General features: G+C 49.1%; 1 protein-coding gene across 1 annotated transcript in view; it reads right to left on the bottom strand.

Annotated features, from left to right (window-relative positions):
• GPR45 (G protein-coupled receptor 45) overlaps nt 1-21074 on the bottom strand; it is a 41981-nt gene that overhangs the window by 3180 nt on the left and 17727 nt on the right. The window lies entirely within an intron of this gene.

Raw genomic sequence — 21074 nt, 5'->3', positions numbered from 1 at the left:
TTGTGTGTGTTGTTTGCTGTGTCCCCAGCAGAGAAGATGCTCAACAGAAACTTTGTTGAGTAAATAAATGTTGGTGTATGCCGCCACTCCTTGTTTAGCCTTTTTGTTGTTTAGTCACTCAGTCATGTCTGTCTCTCTTGGGATGCTATAGGCTATAGCCCGCCAGACTCCTCTGTCCATGGGATTCTCCAGGCAAGATACTGGACTGGATTGCCATTTCCTCCTCCGGGGGATCTTCCTGACCCAGGGATTGAACCTGCATCTCCTGCATTGGCAGGCGGGTTCTTTACTGCAGAGCCACCTGGGAAGCTTGTTTGACCTAAAGCAGTTGTAATAAATAATCCAGCGGGATCGCATGTCTTCTTCCCCCAGTTTCCACTGTGGTAACACTCCAGATAACTGTGGTGCTGCCAGAGTGTTGGGCTTCCCTGGTGGCTCAGATGGTGAAGAATCTGCCTGCAATGCAGGAGATGCAGGGTCAATCCCTGAATTGGAAAAATCCCCAGGAGGAGGGCATGGCAACCCACTCCAGTATTCTTAAGTCTGGGAAATCCCATGGACAGAGGAGCCTGGAGGGCTACAGTGCATGGGGTCACAAAAGAGTCGGACTCAACTGAGTGATTGATCACACCACACACACACACACGCGCGCGTGCGCGCGCACACACACACACACACAAGTATATAATAGTTGGGGTAAGAACCCAGCCTGGGAGTCAGATAGATCCTACCAACTGGGTTGATTTTGTTTCTTAATTTCTCTAAATCTTTCTTTGCCTGTGACGTGCCCCCCAGGGAGGGCTGTTACGGGGAGCACAGGCGGGGACTGGCCCTCAGTGCTGGGAGCAAGGCAAGCAGGTCACTCCCCTAGCTGCTCTTTTGTTTTCTTCTTGTACCTGAGCTTTTACTGAGAGACTGTCGACATATCACACGTGTCACTTTAGGGTGATGATGTGATACACATATATACTGTGAACTGATGCCCACAGTAAAGTTAGTTAATAGCTCCATCTCTTCATGTAATTATCAGTTTTGGGGTGTGTGTGTATGTGGTCATGAAATTACGATTTCCATTCTTTACAGCAAATTTCAAGTGTATAATACAATCTTGTGAATTGTACTCACCATGCTGGACATTATTCACAGTATCCAAGGCATGAAAACAAGCTAAATGTCCATTGATGGATGAATAAAGATATTTTCATATGTGCGTGTGTGTGTGTGTATATATAATGGAAGCACTTTTGAATTATTAAACAAGATATCAATTATATACTTTATTTAAAAATTACCTAAAAGGATAAAGCAGTTTAAAAATATAAGACTTAATGAGCCAACAATTTGACTCAATTTTCTTTTTATAGGCCCAATCTTTATTTCCCCTGAGAAATAAATGTTTCATAATTTCAGTAAAAAGATTGTTGCAGTGGAGCATGTAGGTGACTGAGGTGGCCATGGAACCAGGAGGGGAGGCAGCATCAGCTCTGGGTTCCTCAGGCTCCCGCAGAGGAAGCCCCACTGGCTGTAGGGAGGGATCACATGGGCAGTCCCTCGCTTGGGCTAGCGTAGGCAGGGCCCACAAGGAGCCAGAAGAACACACTTGACCGACTGGAGCCCCCTGCCATCGGCAGCGGTCCAGGAATGAAAACATTCGAAGGAGAACTGAATTGTTTCTTCTTTCCACTACCTTCTGCCAGAAACAAAATGCATGAGCCAGGTGTGAATCAGACCTGTAGACGGTCCTAGAGACACGTTAGGGATATGGCAGCTTCTCTCTTTTGGAAGCCCTGTGGCTTTCCACTTATTTGCGCCCACTTCTTCCTCTGTGCTGGTGAGAAGCATCTTTTTTTCCAGATTCCTTAGAGTCAATATCATAGAGATCTCAAGTTGAAGGACTGGGGTGGCAAAGGAATTCAGGAGGTCTCACACCACATAGTCTAAAGGCTCAGCCAGTGACAATGTCTTGGTGATGTTACTTCAGCTCAGGTCCGCCTGGTCCTCAGTGCTCCAGGGTAGACCCCACGGTCTGAGCTCCAGTTCTGAGCATGGCCAGAACAGGCTTATCTCAATGGTGGAAGCAGTTATCCAAAACTGTGGAGGTTGAGCTATATAAGTAGAGATCTTCTGTGTTATTCTATAAGTGAGAAATAGCTCTCTGCAGATCACAGATACTTGTGTTAGCACGAAACAATACTCCCGTGCCTCTGTCTTCCAATCTATGAAATGAAACCAACCACGTGTCTACCCCCAGAGTTGTAAGAACATGTGCAAGGCCGGGTACAAAGAAGGGCATTAGTCAGTAACTCACCAACTAGTAATTAGTAAGTTAATTCCACATCCCTCATTGTTTCGAGTTCATGGATTTCTGTCTCTTGAATTAAAGAACAGGAACCATGACAGGTATGCTTGAAGCCCTGGTGGATCAAGTCCCTCTTGGAGCACAGAATACGGGCCACTGAGAAAAAGACAAACCCCTGCGTGTCCATGTGTTTATCAATCCTGGCTGAGCCTTTCACCTGCCCCCGTCTCCATGCTGTAAGAGTGGATCTTTCCTGCAACGTAATTATAGGGAGCGATTTCATGCTTAACCAAAGGAACAGATGGTGCAAGGAATTTTTTTTTAAATATGTGTCTTGAGGTTGAATCAGATTAAAATTGTTTGGGCTTCTGGGCAACAACTTGTCTCAGATATTTTAATTCAGCGTTTTGGTCACAGTCCTGTTGTTCGTCCCCAGATCAACAGCGTTTTTCTTAGCAAGTGCTCGGGCACATTAAAGATCAAAGTAAGAGGTAAAAGGCGAACAGGGGATGTTCTGGGGCCTTCTTCAGTCTGAAGCAGCTCTCAGCATCTCTCCTGCGGCTTGTATGTGGAAGAGAGGGGTCGTGATGGGAATTGTAAGCCCAGGAAGCATCGAGCTGGGAACGGAACCATTTCAAGGCACTGACTGTAGTCCCCATGCAATTGATCCCACCCTGGGGCTAAGTAGACGTGCAGGTGTTGAAGATAAATAAGCATCTCGGTCTCACAGAGAACCGAGCTGAGCTCCCTGTGCTGTACAGCAACTTGCCACTAGCTACGTGTTTTACACATGGTCGTGTATTGATGTCAATCCTACTCTCTGAATTCATCCCACCCTCCCTTCCCCTACTGGGTCCACATGTCCATTTTCTATTGATCTAGAGGGGAGAGGTGGGATGTGGGAGGTGAGTGGGAGGTTCAAGGTGCAGGGGATATACGTACACACATGTGCTGTGCTAAGTTGCTGCAGTCATGTCCGACTCTTTGCAACCCCGTGGACTTTAGCCTGCCAGGCTCCTCTGTCTATGGGATTCTCCAGGCAAGAATACTGGAGTGGGTTGCCATTTCCTCCTCCAGGGGACCTTCCCGACCCAGGGATCAAACCCGTGTCTCTTCTGTTTCCTGCATTGGCAGGTGGGTTGCTTACCACTGGTACCACCTGGGAAGCCCCCGTGTATATATATAGCTGATTCATTTCACTGTACAGTGGAAACTAACACAACATCGTACAACTGTACTCCAATTAAAAAATTGTTGGCATATTTTAAAGAATAAAGAAAAAGTTGAGAAAAAATAACAAGCATTGTAAACTGAGGTTTCATTTACTAAGGGGAGGTGACAGACTGTGCTCCGCTGTGAGCAGGGGTCCACTGGCGGCATGCTTAGTGAGCTGTGTCTACACCCGGGAAGGAGCCACTGGCAGTGAGCAGAGAGAAGACACTGACCGGAGCACGGCATTTGTTGTCTGCAGCTCGTAGGGTTGCAAAGAGTCGGACATGACTTAGCAACTTAGCACCCACAAAGGGTTTTCAACAGAGGCTCATGCCTCCTTTCTTGTCACGACTAAAGCAGGACTGTCCAAAGGTGGGTCTGCGTGGAGGCAGCAGATCGTCTTATTACACGTGTTAACTGGAAAAAAAAGAAATGTGCAACCTAAACGTTGAGAGTTACGTTTTATTCGGAGGACAGAACTGAGGTCTTATGCCCAGGAGACTGCCTCTCTGCAGTCTCAGAGGGGCTGCTCTGAAGAAGTGCCAGGGTTTGGGGAGAGGACCGACGGCAGGAAGCCAGGATATGCAGGAGTTTTTACAACAAAGACCAGGTAGTCAGAACCAGAGATTACTGTTAGTTAAAGAAAACCAGACATCTCAAGTTAAAGAATTTACCGCTTTTCTAAGTGCGAGGAGGTGCAAGAGCCTGGGCTCACTGAAATCAGCCCTTTGATGTGCACCTCAGCTCTCCACGGCCAGTATCCTGTGTTTGCACATCCTGAGCCCCTTCAGGGTGCATCACCAAGGTGGCTGTAATGTGATGGCCTGATGTTTACCGATATGGCTGGTGGCATTGGCAGTTCACACAAGTCTGAGGTTGGTCCGGCCCAGAAAGCCCGAATCACCATTGGGTGTTCAGAAAAACGACTGACCCTCCCCACACGACGGCAACAGCAGCTGCCCACTAGTCCCACTATCTTCAGAACCCCGCTGCTGCTCTGGCTGCCCCCATAGATGCTGCTCCTCTACGTCCTTCAAGCAAAGGTGGGCGCTGGCCTTCCTCAATCTGTGCCCTGGGTGTCCGGAGAGTCTCCCTGGGGTGGGGCCACCATCCACTTTGAAGAATAAACTCTCAAAGCACTGGGTTGGGGAGCAAGCACTTCTTAGGGAACTATTTTCCAGAAATATTAAAAATAATTCTAATAGTCACTTCACAGCGGCACATCTACATTTTAATTCACAGATTTAGAAATATGTATATAATCTCTGGGGCTTCCTTGGTGGCTCAGTGGTAAAGAATCTGCCTGCAATCTAGGAGACGTGCGTTCAATCCCTGGGTCAGGAAGATCTACCTGGAGAAGGGAATGGCAGTCCACTCCAGCATTCTTGCCTGGAGAATCTCATGGACAGAGGAGCCTGGCAGACTGCAAAGAGTCGGGCATGGTAATCTCCAGTAGAACTTGCTGTCTCTGCTGGTGGGGAATTGGTGAGTTCTTTCTCTGAAGCTGTGGTTATTGCTTCCAGTAACCAATCACATTTGTGATACAGGACTTTTCATCCTTTACTCCAGGAAAATGCTGGTTCACAAATGCCGGATCTAAGGAGTGATGTCAGCTTGGGCAGATGGGGAAGTCTACCGTGGAAACAGCTTGAGTCTGTCTTTACCTGCAGCCGCGTCACCTGTCTTTTTGATACAAACTCTCAAACAGATGGTATATCCCAATTTCAATAACTTTATTGGCAATGAAAAACTAGGCAAGAGCTGCCAGAAGTAATTCATCAATAGCTTTGCTTAGAAACAGGTGTTAGGCTACATGTCTCAGCTTCTAAGAAAAGGGAGCTGAGAGAGACCAGATTTTTTATTTCTCGGCTCAGGCAAGACTCCTGGGAGGAAAATTTTCAAACAGAACAAAATTGGAGGGACTTCCCTGGTTAAGACTTTGTGCTTCCACTTCAAGGGGTGTGTGTGGGTTCCATCTCTGGTTGGGGAACTTAAGATCCTGCATGCCCCATGGTGTGGCCAGAAAAAAAAGTGGGGGAAGGGGGAGAGAACAGAATCGGGGAGACTTTTAATGAAGCACAGCTTTACTGAGGATTCTTAGGATCACCTGAAATGTATTGTGTGCATTATTACTGCCAGGCTTAGCCCTGTGATAGCTCAGGGGTCCTCTGAACCTGCATTGGCCAGGATATAGAAACTTGTTAAAAATGCAGGTTATCAGGGCCACCAGACCTGCTGAATCACAACCCCAGGGTTGGGGGCCCAGCAAGCCTTCTGTTAACTATGGCTCTAGAGAATTTAAAGTTCTCAAACCTCAATTTTGGGAGCTGCTGACAGCCTACCTTGTAGAACCCTGCCACTGATGCAGTTTTATAGACTGCAGTCCTTCACCTAGAAAGTGGTGGCAAGAGACGCGTCCTTCACCTAGAAAGTGGTGGCAAGAGACGCCCACATTAGGACCCAGGAGGGCTGGCTTAACCCTGAGCTGGGCCACTTCCATGAGATTTAGGTGGGCGTTCACATACATGGGTTTTTTAAAACTATTATTCTTTATTTATTTTTGGCTGCACTGGGTCTTGATTGCTGCTTGCAGGCTTTCTCTAGCTTCCATGCCTGAGCTTCCCATTGCAGCGGCTGCTCTTGTTGTAGCACATGGGCACAGTAGTGGCAGCTCCCGGGCCCAAGGGCACAGGCTCAGTAGTTGTGGCTCACAGGCTTGTTGCCCTTGGCATGTGGGATCTTCCCAGACCAGGGATTGAAGCAGCGCCCCCTGCATTGCAAGGATTCCTAACCACTGGACCACTAGGGAAGCCACACGGGTCTTTCATATTAGCAGTGAGTTAGTATTTTGGGACAGGAGCAGTGAAGTCTTTCAGCAGGAATAGGAGGAGGTAGGAACAAAGTAGCTTGGAGGCTCTGTGGGAACAGAGAGGGGCAGGAGCACATGGGGCCACGGCAGCCGTGGACGGACCCCAGGACTCTGGCTGCCCTTGAACGCGTAGGACACGCATATCTGAGCTCTCCCGGGTGCTTCTGGAGAGAAGTGGGTGAGAACTCCTTGTCCCCCTGGAGTTAACGCTGCTGGCTGCAGAGAATGTAGGATGACTGCCACATCCACGGGAGATACAGGGAAGCACCAGGATTTGGACACTATCTGGTTTGTTCAGTCCCCAATGCCACCCCGAGGATATGTACAAAGAGCATTCATATGGCTCCGTGGAGTGACCAGGCTTGGGCCTGAGGGGGCTAAAGCCTGGACACACTGGCAGCCTGGGCATTGCTTTGGGGTCAGGCACCCAGTTGGGAAATTCTAGTCTGTGGAACCAGGCTGCAGGACTCTGTGTGAACACGGGGGTCTAAGACAGACTGAATTCTTGCTCGGACCAAAGAAACAGTAATAATACCTACTGTTTGGATAAGATTTCAAATGCACAAAATGGGACTTCCCTGGTGGCTCACTGGATCAGCATCTGACCATCAATGCAGGAGACACAGGTTCGATCCCTGGTCCCGGAAGATCCCGTGTGCTGCGGAGCAACTAAGCCCGTGCTCTACAACTACTGAGCCTGTGCTGAAGCCCATGAGCCTGGGGCCCGTGCTCTGAAACAAGAGAAGCCACAGCAGTGAGCAGCTCTCGCACATCAACGAGAGAGGCCCCACTCACCACACTAGGGAAAAGCCCACACGCAGCACCAGCCAAAAGAAACAAATACTTTTTTCATAGGGAATAACTTTATTTTTTTTAATTTTATTTATTTTTTAATTGAAGGATAATTGCTTTACAGAATGTTGTTGTTTTCTGTCAAACCTCAACATGAATCAACCAGAGGCATACGTATATCCCCTCCCTCTCGAACCACCCTCCCATCTCCAAAATAAATAATTTTTAAAAACAAAATTTTAAAAATATACAAAATGTTCACAGCCATTCGATTGCATTAATATTCCCATTTAAAGATGAGAAAACAGTCAAGTGGACTGAGGGCCTCCGGTCACTTCTGCCTCCTCTTGGGCCCTGATCCCTGCTCTGTTCTGGGGCCTTGTTAGCGGTGCCCACTCAGGGTGCATGCAGGTGGGTTTCATTGTGCAGACGAATCCCTTTCTACAGACTCAGATGCCGACTTGGATCCACTGGCTACCTACACTTGCTCTAGTCATGACATAGAACAGTTGGTGTTATACGTCCTTCTGAGAAGTCCAAATAGCCCACCCAACCTTTACCAAATGCCCATTTTTTTCATCTTTATCTTTAGTTGCTCAGTCGTGTCTGACTGCTTTCGACCCCATGGACTATAGCCCACCAGGCTCCTCGGTCCATGGGATTCTCCAGGCAAGAATACTGGAGTGGGTTGCCATTCCCTTCTCCAGGGGATCTTCCAGACCCAGAGATTGAACCCACATCTCTTGTGTTTCTCTTGCATCGGCAGGCGGGTTCTTTACCACTACTGCCACCTGAGAAACCCTTTGTATCTTTATATCACCTTTAAGCATATGGCTCACTTAGGGACCTTAGGCTCCAAGTGATTCTTAAAAATTGTATTTATGCATTCCACTGTGAAAAGCCAACTTCCCCCCTCTCTGATTTAGAAGTATTGCATCTAAGGGGTGGTGTTTAAAGTCTCTGAACCAGGTATAAAGATTTTGCTAGAGGCACAAAGCATATGGTGCTTCTTTAAAAATAGACACAGTTTGATGTTTTAATGAGATCTGAGACACTTAGCACTTTTTCAAGATGCTAAAAAATAAGATCTGCCAATGTCGAGTTTCTCCATGTAGAACAGGTGATGTCCCAAGCCACTTGCCACCTACCACCGGCCCCCACCCAACCAGGCTCCCAGTGCAGCTGCGGCTCCTTTAAATTCTAGAAACCCTGGATGCACGCGGGCTCCTCAGACTTCTCAGCCTTGCAGCCTGGCTGCTTGGCAAAGCCTTTTTCCTTCTCCAAAATCACATCTGCAGGTGCCCATCCTTCCCTTGAACTTGACTTCCTCTGAAACTATTTTTAAACTCTTGGGTACCTTTGCAATTTTTCTAACATTTTATCCCCCTATTCTGAAAAAAGAAAACCCTGACTCTGATTAAAAAAAAAATATATATATATATATGCTTTTTCATTAGTAATAATGAAAACACAGCTGATAAATTCTATTAAAATGACTTTTGATAACATTTTAATGTTTTAACAGCTTTACTGAAGCACGATTTACATATCATAAAACCTGCCCATTGTAAGTTTACAATTCAATGATTTTTAGTCAATTTATAATGTTAGGCAACTCTCACCACAGTCCACTTCTGGAACACTTCCGTCGCCCCAAAAAAGACCCGTTGCGTCTGTTTGCAGGCGACTGATTGTGTTTCATTTAATTTCATTTAATTTTATTTTTGGTTATGCTGGGTCCTTGTTGCTGCATGGGCTTTTCCCTGGTTGTGGCAAGGAGGGGCTACTCGCTAGCTGTGGTGTGCGGGCTTCTCACTGCGGTGGCTTCTCTTGTTGCAGGGCATGGGCTCCAGGGCGCTTGGGCCTCAGTACTTGTGGCACGTGATCTCAGCAGTCGTGGCTCCCAGGCTCTGGAGCACAGGCTCAGTGGTTGTGGCACCCAGGCTCAGTTGCTCCACAGCATGTGGGATCTTCCTGGCCCTTGTCTCCATCATTGGCAGGTGGGGTCTTTATGTCAGAGCCACCAGGGAAGGCCTAGTGTTTTAAATTTATTTTCCCAGAGTCCCTAACACTGTTGTCTGGAGGGCTATTAATCTGGCAGCCCCGCGCTGACAATCCCAGCTGGGTCCACCCATGAGGGAAGTGGTATCGAAGGGACCACCTTTGTGATAAAGATGAAACAGCACTGGAACCATGTCAGTCCTGCAGCCTCGGCCCATGTGGAAATTCGTGACCCTTGAGTGAACAAGTATCAGTTGAGCAGGGAGCTTAACTCCTTCGCCCCTGCCTCCACCAAACCACCACCCAACCATCACGGAGTTGAGATGGACCAGTGATGTACAGGAGGCTTTGGCATGGGTCCAGTCAGGGAACTCCAGACCTAAAGCATCGTTCTGCCTCTGCTTCTCAGCCTGGGAAACTGGACCCAGAGACCACCACACTGAATGAAGTCAGTCAGACAGAGAAAGAGTGCATTGGTCTCTGCATTACATATTGACCAAACTTCCTCCATCAGCAGGAATACCTGCTCAACCATGCTGTTGTTCAGTTGCTCAATCATGTCTGACTCTTTGCAACCCCATGGACTGCAGTACGCCAGGCTCCTCTGTCCTTCACTATCTCCCGGAGTTTGCTCAGATTCACATCCATTGAGTTAGTGATGCCATTCAACCATCTCATCCTCTGTCGTCCCCTTCTCCTCCAGCCTTCAATCTTTCCCAGCATCTGGGTCTTTTCTAATGAGTTGACTCTTCCAATCAGGTGGCCAAAGTACTGGAGCTTCAGCTTCAGCATCAGTCCTTCCAATGAATATTCCAGGTTGATTTCCTTTAGGACTGACTGGTTTGATCTCCTTGCATTCCAAGGGACTCTCAAGAGTCTTCTCCTTGCTCAACCATAAATAGCAACATTCTCCTAGCACCAAGACAACTCCTTAAAAGATAGCATGCCTTCTTGAAGAGAAATATCATATGATGTCCCTTATGAAGTGAAGTGTTGGTCACTCAGTCATGTCTGACCCTTTGCGACCCCTTGGACTATAGCCTACCAGGCTGCTCTGTGCATGGAATTCTCCAGGCAAGAAAACTGGAGTGGGTACCCATTCCCCTCTCCAGGGGATAGGTCTAGGTTTCTCATAGCTCTCCTTCCAAGGAGCAAGTATCTTTTAATCTCGTGACTGCTGTCACCATTCACAGTGATTCTGGAGCCCAAGAAAATAAAGTCTGTCACTGTTTCCAGGTTTTCCCCATCTATTTGCCATGAAGTGATGGGTCTGGATGCATGATCTTAGTTTTTTTGAATGTTGAATTTTAAGCCAGCCTTTTCACTCTCCTTCTCCCTTACTTCCTGCAAGTGTTTCTTCAAAAGCCCACCGCGGTGTGTCCTTTGCTGCCCACTGACGTTGACAACATCCAACCGGGAGTGCAGCCTGCACGTCCTCTCGGCGGGGACCCTGCCCACATGTCTCCAGCAACTCAGGCAGCTTAGAAGCTGTTCTTCAACATTCATTCAGTGGGGCTTCCCTGGTGGTTAAGGATCCATGCTGCAGTGCAGGGGATGCCGGTTTCATCCCTGGTCCGGGAAGATCCCACCTGCTGTGGGGCAACTAAGCCCGTGCGCCACAGCTATTGAGTCCCTGCTCTAGAGCCTGCGAGCCTGCAAGCTCTGAGCCCTCTCGCCCTAGAGGCTGTGCTCCGAAACAAGAGAGGCAACTGCAACAAGAAGCCCACACACCACCTAGACAGTAGCCCCTGCTCGCTGCTAGTAGAGAAAGCAGCATGCAGAACAAAGATCCAGTGCAGCCAAAAATAAAATAATTTTAAAAAACAAACATTCATTGAGTGAATGATTTTACTTCTCTTCCATTGCAAATCTATATATTCTAAACTTTCTGCAGATAACAGGCCACATTTTTTTTCCATAAAAGTTTCATTTTTTTAAATGTATAGCATTTATGGGCTTCCCTGGTAGCTCAGACTGTAAAGAATCTGCAATGCAGGACATGCGGGTTAAATCCCTGGGTCAGGAAGATCCCCTGGAGAAGGGAATGGCTACCCAGGCCAGTATTCTTTCCTGGAGAATTCCATGGACAGCAGGGTCTGGTGGGCTACAGTCCATGGGGTTACAAAGAGTTGGACATGACTGAGTGACTAACACTTCATTTCACAGCATTTTATCCGTATGTTTCAATTTTACACTATGTATGTTTTGAACTCAAGAATCATGGATATGATGGGTATGGTGTTGGGGGGAACAGACAGTTGAGAGGGAGGCAGGTAGAGGGGACAGGCACAATCCACTATTTCTGGCCATTTCCTAGACAGCAAGCAAATCCTTTACTAAATCAAAGGCCTGGAATTTAATATGACTTCTTATCAAGAAAGGCAACTCACTAATTTGAACCCAGGGCCAAAAGATTTCAATACCAGCTGCTCCAACTTCTAAAAATTCGCAACATCTTTTTATTGCTTAGGATGGTAATAACATCAAACACGTCCTCCCCTGCATGAGGAACACATTTAGTTCAAAACCAGCCAAGACGGAAAACATTCGAAACACACAAAGCCGGAGGGTGATTGGGCCCACAGGTCATCGAGTTCCACCTGGGCTTCCCCCAGAATCAGCCGGGAATAGTTCATTTACTATAAGGGAGCTTGGGTTCAGGTTTCTTGAGACGATGTTTAACAGTCCACTCAGACACACAGGCCTGTTCTGCATTAACCTCCTCAGGTAATATTATCCAGACGTCTCCAGTGTGTGGAAGGTGAGGGCTGCCTTCTTACTTGGAGACAAAAATCTCTGGAGCAGGAACCATGAGGGTCCCGGGGTCTGCCCTGGCTTTTTTCACACACTCACCTGAAAAGATCCCTTCTCTTCCAAGACTCCTAACGTCCCAAGAGACTGCTCAGGCCCAATTCTAGAAGCCACATCCAGCCCCCTTTCTTGACTCCCAGGGTCCTCGGAACATCAACTCTTGGTCTGTTTTCTGCCCAGCCTGCCTGAATCAGAACTCAGCATCTTCACTCCAAACGAGGTTGTCCCCTCATCACTCCACATCTCAATAACCAGCCCCACCAGCCCTGCAGGGTCATCTTTGACCCCTGCTTCCCCCCCACTCCATGCTACCATCTAATCATCTAGTCTCTGTCTTAAGAATTGCAGGGTCTTTCCTGGAGGCTCAGTGGTTAGGAATTCACCTGCTACTGCAGGACACGTGGGTTTGATCCCTGATCTGGGAAGATCCCACATGCCACTGAGCAACAAAGCCCATGAGCTGCAATTACTGAGCCAGGTGTCCCTAGAGCCCTTGCTCCGCAACAAGACAAGCCACCACAGTAAGAAACGCACGCACCACAACTCGAGAGTGACCCCACAGGCCACAACTACAGAAAAGCCTGCACAGCAGTGAAGACGTAGAGCAGCCCAAAATAAATAAAATTAAGAGGAAAAAAAAAAGAACCACTGAACTGAACCCACTTCTCTCCACCCACTCTGCTGCTGCTCCAGTTTGGAGGGCTGCCACCTCTCAACAAGGTCACGGCCACCGACCAGCCCTGAGAAAGAGACGAGACCCAGCCACTTCCAGCTGAAAACCCATGGACAGCTCCCTACCGACCTTGGGATGAAGGGCAGCCTCCCTGCCTGAACATCCAAGAGTGTGTGCAGACACCCCGTGAAGGTGATGAGATCAAGTCTGGGGTCATAACCAGTGCTGACGAAAATAGAACAAGATGGACGTGGAGGTCTTTGTGCAGGCGAGTACGGCTGGTGAAGGCTGAGTCCTACCTCCCTGGGTGTCCTGAGCTACGACGTAAATGCATTTCTCACTCTGGGCTATAGTGAAGACTAGTTTGAGAAACGCTAGTGGATGAGACCTTTGGTGAGCTGGCCCCGGCCTGACTCTCCAGGCCCCTCCTCGTCGCCTGCTTCGAGGTACTCTAGTCACCTTCGGACTCAGTTGCCCACTGCCCCTGGCCTTTTGCACAGGCTCTTCTCTTCGCTTGCCCCACTCGGGACTTGCACGTCCAATTCTCACTCCTCAAATCTCAGCTGAAATGTCCTTCCCTCGTGGAAGCCCTGACTGGGTGGGTCCCCTACCCCATGTCACCTTCCCTTCCCCACTGTTGCCCACATCACAGTGCAGAGCAGTGGTTTGCATCTGCTTTCCCGCTATTGACTCCACCAAGGCAGGAATTATGTCTGTCTTTCCCCTCTGTGACTCCCTGGTGGCTCAGATGGTAAAGAGTGTGCCTACAATGAAGGAGACCTGGGTTTGATCCCTGGGTTGGGAAGATTGCCCTGGAGAAGGAAATGGCAACCCACTCCAGTATTCTTGCCTGGAGAATCCCACGGACAGAGGAAACTGGTGGGCTACAGTCCATGGGGTCACAGAGAGTCAGACACGACTGAGTGACTTTCACTTTCACTTTTCCTTCCCTGCTCCTGGCACGCAGTACATGGAGCAGGCACTCAGTGACCACGTGCTGAATGAACAGACGCTTGAGCCTGTCTGTTAATTCAAGCCTTATGTGTTGCCTGAGCCCCTCTGCTGCACTGGCCCTGTGGACACACAAACAAACAAGGCAGCATGACTGCCCAGAATCCAGAGGTAACATCTTCCAGACCTCTGCATCAGGACCACTGCTCCCCAGGGACCACTGCTCCCCAGGGAAGAGCAAGTTCAGGAGCACAGCTTCCTGTGGGTGATGCCGGGTGCTTAAGGGAGACCCTTTCAGACCCAAAATAAATCAAACAAAACCTCCTCGAGCCCAAATGCGGGACTCAAGCATTGATTTCCAGCATGGAAATCTTGTATTGCATAGAACATTGTTATATGAAAATTATGCTTACATGTCATATAAAATTTCATATGAAATAGATATGAAGTCCTTGGCTTGCTCAGAACTTTAATATTCTGGGGCAACAACAAGGTGCCTTGAGGACCTTACATGCCTGACATGGTGTTTAAAAATAGCTCGACGTCTGCATTTAGTTCTTACGCTGGATTCCTGAGTTCTAGTTGTACTTTATGGGAAGGGTCAAGGGTCTCAGACAGGTTGGGGTAATGGGAAATGTTGGCTCTGGAGTCCCAAACTGTCCCTCCAGGGATGGCTGATGGCACCAGGGTTCCCCAGAGGCCCTCAGATGAGCTCGGGGTCCCTCCTTACTCCCAAGTCTGCAGAACAACAGTCTCCCTTGAGTCCGAAGTCTCCTCTGTTCTGACTGTCATCTCTTCTTGCATCTCTCAAAGGCAGAAGCAAGTCAGGGAACACCATTAGCCTTCTCAAACTTTGTTCATTCTCTTCCCCGCGAAAGAAGTGCCCCTCAGCAAACGCCCCCACTGCCCACTGACTGCATGAGCCAAAGACCCCTGGGGTCAGGCTGGACACTGTCCTTCCTGCCAGTTCATCACCAGCGCCTGCTGCTTTTATTCTTGTCTCTCTAGACTAGCCGTCCCCAACCTTTCTGACACCATGGACTGGTTTCCTGGAAAACAACTTTTCCATGGACCAGGACGGGTGGGGGCGGTGTGGATGGCAGCGGTGGGGGGGGGGGGGGGGGGGGGGCTCGGGGATGACTCAGTGCATCACATTTATTATGCTCTTGGTTGTTGTTATTTAGTCACTCAGCCATGTCTGACTCTTTGTGACCCCCATGGGCTGTAGCCCACCAGGCGCCTCTGTCCATGGGATTTCCCAGAGGAGAATACTGAATTGTGCCCTTTATTTCTAATCTAATGCCACCGCTGATGTGACAGGAGGTACTGGTCCATGGCCTGGAGGCTGGGGACCCTGCTCTACACCACAACCCCTGCATGAGTTTTGACCTGAATTAACACATAAAGGCCCTGAGAAGTCCTGCACGAAAGAAACCATTGGCACAGTTAACCCAGCCTTTCCAAATCCTATGCGGTCCTGGAATACTCGGCCCCTCCACCACATCTCCCAAAACTATGCCTCATGGGATACTCTTTGGGAAACACCTCTGACCTCCCTGGGGGTTCCCCAGCACTTCCACTCTGTCCTCAATGCAAGCTGCTTCCCGGGTTTAACCGACGCCAGCTTCCTCCTCTAAAACCCCGGGCACCTCCATCAGTCCCAGCGATGACCTGGGGACACTGCTCCCCATTAGGAAATGGTCCTCACAGTCAGATGCTAAACCAGGAGCCAGAGCACACATACCAAAGGCCAGTGAGGAGACATCACTTCAGTCTCTCAATTGTCCTGGTTTTCCAACCATTCGTTTAAGAAAAAGCTCTAGGACTGAGTAACTTCCCTAAAGTAACACTTACCAGCTGGCTGACCACAGAATCACCAGCCTCATTCACTAAGCAGGATTCTACACTTGGAGTTGGAAATACTGAGTTCGGCCTACTTTTTATATACATTTTTTTAAAAACTTTCCTTAAGGAATGACACCATGAATGGAAAGAACCCTAAAAACATAAATTCTCTACAACTGAGCAAATTCAGGGACAATGAAAAGTCTAATAATAAACTTGAGACAGACTAAACACCACATAATTAGCACACTTGAACCGAAGGCAGAAGAAAAACATGTAATTAAATCTGAATCTTTTAGGAGGAAATAAAAATGGTCCAATAATAGCTAAATCAACCAGAATGAGAAAAGTTATAAAAAGCAACCTCCAACTGATTTCCCCAAGAAGAAGATGATATAGGACCAAACAGCAAAGGCTGAAAGAAGGGGAGAAATTCTCTATGGATACAGAAAAGTGAGATGAGATGGTTGGATAGCATTACTGATCAATGGACACCAGTCTGAGCAAACTCTGGGAGTTGGTTATGGACAGGGAAGCCTGGCATGAAGCAGTCCAGGGGGTTGCAAAGAGTCAGACATGACTCAGTGGCTGAACAACGACACAAAAGAGTGAAGCTGATGCAATTTCCAAGAGCAAATGATTGCTTTTCCAGAAGCACCCCAAAGGCTGAGTTCTCTTACAGTTGGTGAGAATAAAAATCACAAATTTACAAAATTCAGTTCACATGTGAGTATTAATGATGCAAAAACCTGTGGTTCCTGGAACAGCCTACAGCATTTCCACCCCCGGGCCTTTGCACTGTGGTTCCCTGCCTGAAGACGTCTCCAAATGATGCCAGGGCTCACTCCACCTCGTTCTCAGCTCCGCTCAGACACCCTCACTGACACAGAATCTCCAGACACTCTCTGTGCTTCTACTGGGCTTTATTTTTCTTCAGAACAAAACATAACCTCTACTCAACACTGTACTGAGTTCGTGCTCAGTCGCTCAGTCATGTCTGACTCTTTGAGACCTCACTGACTGTAGCCTGCCAGGCTCCTCTGTCCATGGGATTCTCTAGGCAAGAATACTGGAGTGGGTTGCCATTTCCTTCTCCAGAGGATCTTCCCAACCCATGGATTGAACATGTCAAAGGCGTGAATAGACGCATCTGGGGAATTTGTTGACTCAGCTAAAGGAAAGCACGTCTTCACGCTCAGCGTTGCTGTTACAGATGTTGCTAAGCAGTACTGGTAACTACAGCTGCCCTCAGCCCATCCCTGGGACTGAGTGGTCCTGGCACTGAGTTTGTGTCTCACGACTACCTTCTGGGGAGGTTCAGGTCTCTGGGGAGAAGGGATGCTTAGGGAACAGCCACTGAGGAGCAGACTCAGGACTGCCCAAGCTGACAGGGGAGCCAAGGGAGCTGGATGGCAGTCCACACCCACAGGAGGCTCTCCGGGAACCAGCCGATCTGGGATGGACAGAACCATTCCGAGCACGTTGGCTTTTCTCCAGTTTCTGTGCAGAAAAGAGTCCAGTTACTTGCTTCTTCCTCTCTCTGCTAAGAGAAGCCACACAGGAGGGACAGCTGGCTTTCCAGGGACCCTCCAGATGCCCGCAGACACAGTGACCACCACCCTGGGGCCCAGGAGAACCACCTAGGGAGTTTGAGCAGTCAGATGCTCAGGCCCCACCCCCTCGCATTCTGTTTGCACTGGTCCGGGGCTGCGCCCTGGTATCTGCATTTTTTTTTAATTTATTGATTGACTGACTGATTTCATCTTTGGCTGTGCTGGGTCTTTCGCTAATTGCAGAGAGTAGGGGCTACTCTCTTGGTGTGGAGCATGGACTTTAGGATGTCTGGGCAGTAGCTGTGGCCCCCAGACTCCAGAGCACAGGCTCAGTGGCTGTGGCATACTGGCTTAGATGCTCTGTGGCATGTGGGATCTTCCCGAATCAGGGATCAAACGCATGTTTCCTGCATTGGCAGGCAGATTATTTACCACTGAGCCACCAGGGAAGCCTAAGGCACCTGCGTTTTTTAAAAGTACAACTGTTTGCACCGTGCAGGGGGTTGAGAGCCACTGGGCCCCAGAAGAGGTGCAAGGGGTGGAGGATGGGGCAAGGGTGGGGGGAGAGAGGGGCGAGGGTTGGGGGGAGAGAGGGGCCTCACTTTCTAAATAGAAGATGATAGCTAACAATTTTTACTTTTGTTTCAGGCTCTGATATGGCTCCACAACACTGATTGTCCTGTCTTTATTTAAACATTTTGCTATTTTGCTCATCGTGGGTTTCTTTGCATTCGTTTTTATTTTTTAAATATCACATTGAAATATTATGTTTATCGGGCTTCCCTGGTGGCTCAGACAGTAAAAAATCTGCTTGTAATGTGGGAGATGCCAGTTCAATCCCTGCGTCGGGAAGATCCCCTAGAGGAGGGCATGGTAACCCACTCCAATATTCTTGCCTGGAGAATCCCATGGGCAGAGGAGCCTGGCGGGCTACAGTCCATAGGGTCACAAAAGAGTTGGACACATATTAACAACTTAGCATGCATGCACAAGATAGAAAATGTCTCCATTATTTTACTGTATCGCATGTCCAAGTCTTTAATCTTCATGTAGCCCTACACGGAAGGTACTATCTCCATTTACAGATGAGGAAACTGAGGCTCAGAGAAATTAGGCTCCTCATCCCAAAGCACACACGTCATAAATGTCAGAAGCAGGGTTGCCAAGCTCCACACCCTGTGTTTGCTTCCCACAGCAGGCTACCTTGGGCAGTGCCACTGCCTGCAGCCTACAATGTTTTAAAAATATTTTCATTCCTCCAGCTTCTGTTGCCCATTTATCTCTCTTCTCTTCAACAGACTCTCATGCAGTGCACACCTTTACTTTCCCTGTCTCACCTGCACTGCTCTGCCCACTTGCCCAGGTTCTGGCATCTACACTAGGCTGTGATGGACAGACGTCTCTGCTGGAGAATCTGGAACAGCAGCTGAAGCCTCTGGGATTAGGCAGTGGAGATGGGCAGTGGCTTTCTGTCAGTAGCCAGGCCCTGGCTGGATGGACCTCAATGGATGCTTCACCTGGGGGCAGCTGGTCCCCACAGGTTTCCATGGAGACCCTCCTTCTCCCCATCTTGCGCACCAGACCCTCTGCATCGATGGGGACCACTGTTCTGAGGACCCCAGGCTCGCTCACAACAGGCCCCCAGCGAGGTGCCCCTTGCGTGGGGTGGGGGTAAAACGGGGGCCAGCCCTGCGTTTTTTTTTAAAGATCTTTATTTCTGGCTGTGCTGGGTCTTCATCGCTGCCGGGGCTACTCTCCAGCTGTGTGCCGATTTCTCCCTGCAGTGATTTCTCTTGCTGCAGAGCACAGGCTCTAGACACTACCCGTGTCCTTTGTAGTGTGAGTTCTTAACCACTGGACCACCAGGGAAGCCTGGCCCCACATTTTGTCCAGGGAATTTCCCAGAAGCAGTTGTAAAGCAGATTATCCTAAAGCTAATTTTCTTTTCCATAGAAATAAAGCTGTTGTTATTGTGGCGATCCCAGCCAGAGCTGTCTGAAGAAGCCGTGGGTGTGACCATGTCACCAACGGGGCCAGGGAACTGAACCCCTGCCCCTCTGCCCCAGCACTGGGCATCTCTCCTCTTCTCCCACCAAGAGAACTTGGGTCTGGTCCAGGTAACTGGGCATCTGTGCAGGTGGGCGGGGTCTGGTTAGGGATGTGTGGGGACCTGCGGTGGGGTGGATTGTCCTGCCAGGACCCCCTGACTGGTTGCAGAAGAGCCACTGTGAAGGTTTGGGGTGCAAGGACCACTCACACCCAATCTCACAACCCATCCCCAAAGCTCTGTGCTTCCGCCACCTCCAGCACACCCTAAAGGACGGAGAGGCCCCCAGGAACACGCTGCCTGAAGGCGCCCCTCCTTCTGGCTCCCTGGCTGTCCTCAGTCCTGTCCTACAGGGCAGGACTCTGATAAACAGGTTCTTGCTAGAGTGGTGGGGACTTCCTGAGTTACCATGCGTGAGTGTTAAGTCTCTTCAGTCATGTCCGACTCTTTGCGAACCTATGAACCTTTGCCCGTGAGGCTCCTCTGTCCATGGGATTCTTGGGCAAGAATACTGGAGTGTGTTGCCATGCCCTCCTCCAGGGGATCTTCCCAACCTAGGGATTGAACCTGCATCCCCTGTGGCTCCTGCATTGCAGGCAGATTCTTTACCACTGAGCCACCAGGAAAGCTCTTCTGAGTTACCACCGATATTTTAGCAAGTGCAAAGCCCAGAATAAAAGAAATAACTTTCTGAAAGATGCAAGTGCAAAAGTAGAAACGCTATTTGGGAAGTCCCTCTACTGCCTGAAATGAATTTCCAATTAATGCAAAAGTTTTGCATGCACTTTGGAGGCAAAAAAAAAAAAGGCAGATAAAAAGAAGTTGACTAGAAAAGGATGTCTTTGCAGCATCATATATTGTAGAAAATAAACATTACTGTCAAGAGTCTGGGAAACCCAAGTACTGTTTTATTATACCTTGCAGCCTGTAATTTAATTCCCTTTGCATATCATCTTTCAGCTCTGGGGGCTGTAAGTATTTACCAATATATTTATATTTATTCAGTTGCCATAATAAAGAACAAAGGTTTTACTTTTTTTTTTTCCCCAGCCAAGCAGGGGGAGGTAGTCTGAGAGAGCAGAAAATGGGGTGCAGGAGAGGAGTGGGGGATCTGCCACCTGGGGAGTGTCTCAGCGCTTGTCAGGGGCTGGAAGGATGGGGGGGTGTCGAGGTGGGGGGTTACTGGTGCAGCCCCCAGGCATTTCCTGTATGTCTCCAGCCACACTACAGGGTCACCCTCTCTGCTCCCTGAGGTTGAGTGTGGCAAATGGCCCTCCTTGGCCAGTAAGCGTGAGGGGTGCCCTCCGACTGATGCTGAATAGCAGGTGAGCCCCTGACTCTCTCCCCACTCCAAGCCCTTGAGGCTGGAGCCTTCCCTGCGTGAAGGTGACCAGCAGGAGAGCCCAGCCACCCTCGGCGGTCATGGAGCACAAAGGACAAGCAGCGACTGCATAACCTCGTCCTCCCGACAAGGACTTGGGGTTCAGGTCACATCTCTGCCACTCCCTGGGTGTTTGGACAAGCGGGCTGCCTTCATTGAGTACGACATACATAGTAATGCTTCCATCAACCTACAGAAAATAGTTAGGAGGCTTAAGTGAAAAACACACCACAGGGCTGAGGAGTGGCCAGCTCAGTGCTGGCCCATCTAGGTGCTTGGTGAAGCTCAGTCTCTAATCCTCGGGTTCCCTCCCAGGCTTCGGTTTCCTGTCATGAAATGAGGCTGTGAGGTTGGAGGGGACAGTCCCTGAGGGCCCTGCCTGCCTCATCTGTGATCCACTCGGAGCCGTTTACGCTGTCACGTTGCAAAGTCTGAGCCCAGAGCGTTTGCCTCTGTGTCAACAGCGAAGGATGACTGAAGGCGGACGCGGACTGCCCGGCTGTGCCTTCTTCCTTCTTGGAAGAGACGAACGATCGTTTCCCTGCCCTGAGGATCATTTATGATGCTCACAGAGCCCTTGGTGGTGCCCTGCCATAAATCAGTGGCGGGAGTCGCTGGAAGTGACGTGAGATTCAGGGAT

This window comes from Bubalus bubalis, chromosome 12, assembly GCF_019923935.1.
Source record: "Bubalus bubalis isolate 160015118507 breed Murrah chromosome 12, NDDB_SH_1, whole genome shotgun sequence".
Taxonomy (NCBI): domain Eukaryota; kingdom Metazoa; phylum Chordata; class Mammalia; order Artiodactyla; family Bovidae; genus Bubalus; species Bubalus bubalis.
This window is presented reverse-complemented; position numbering and strand designations above follow the sequence as displayed.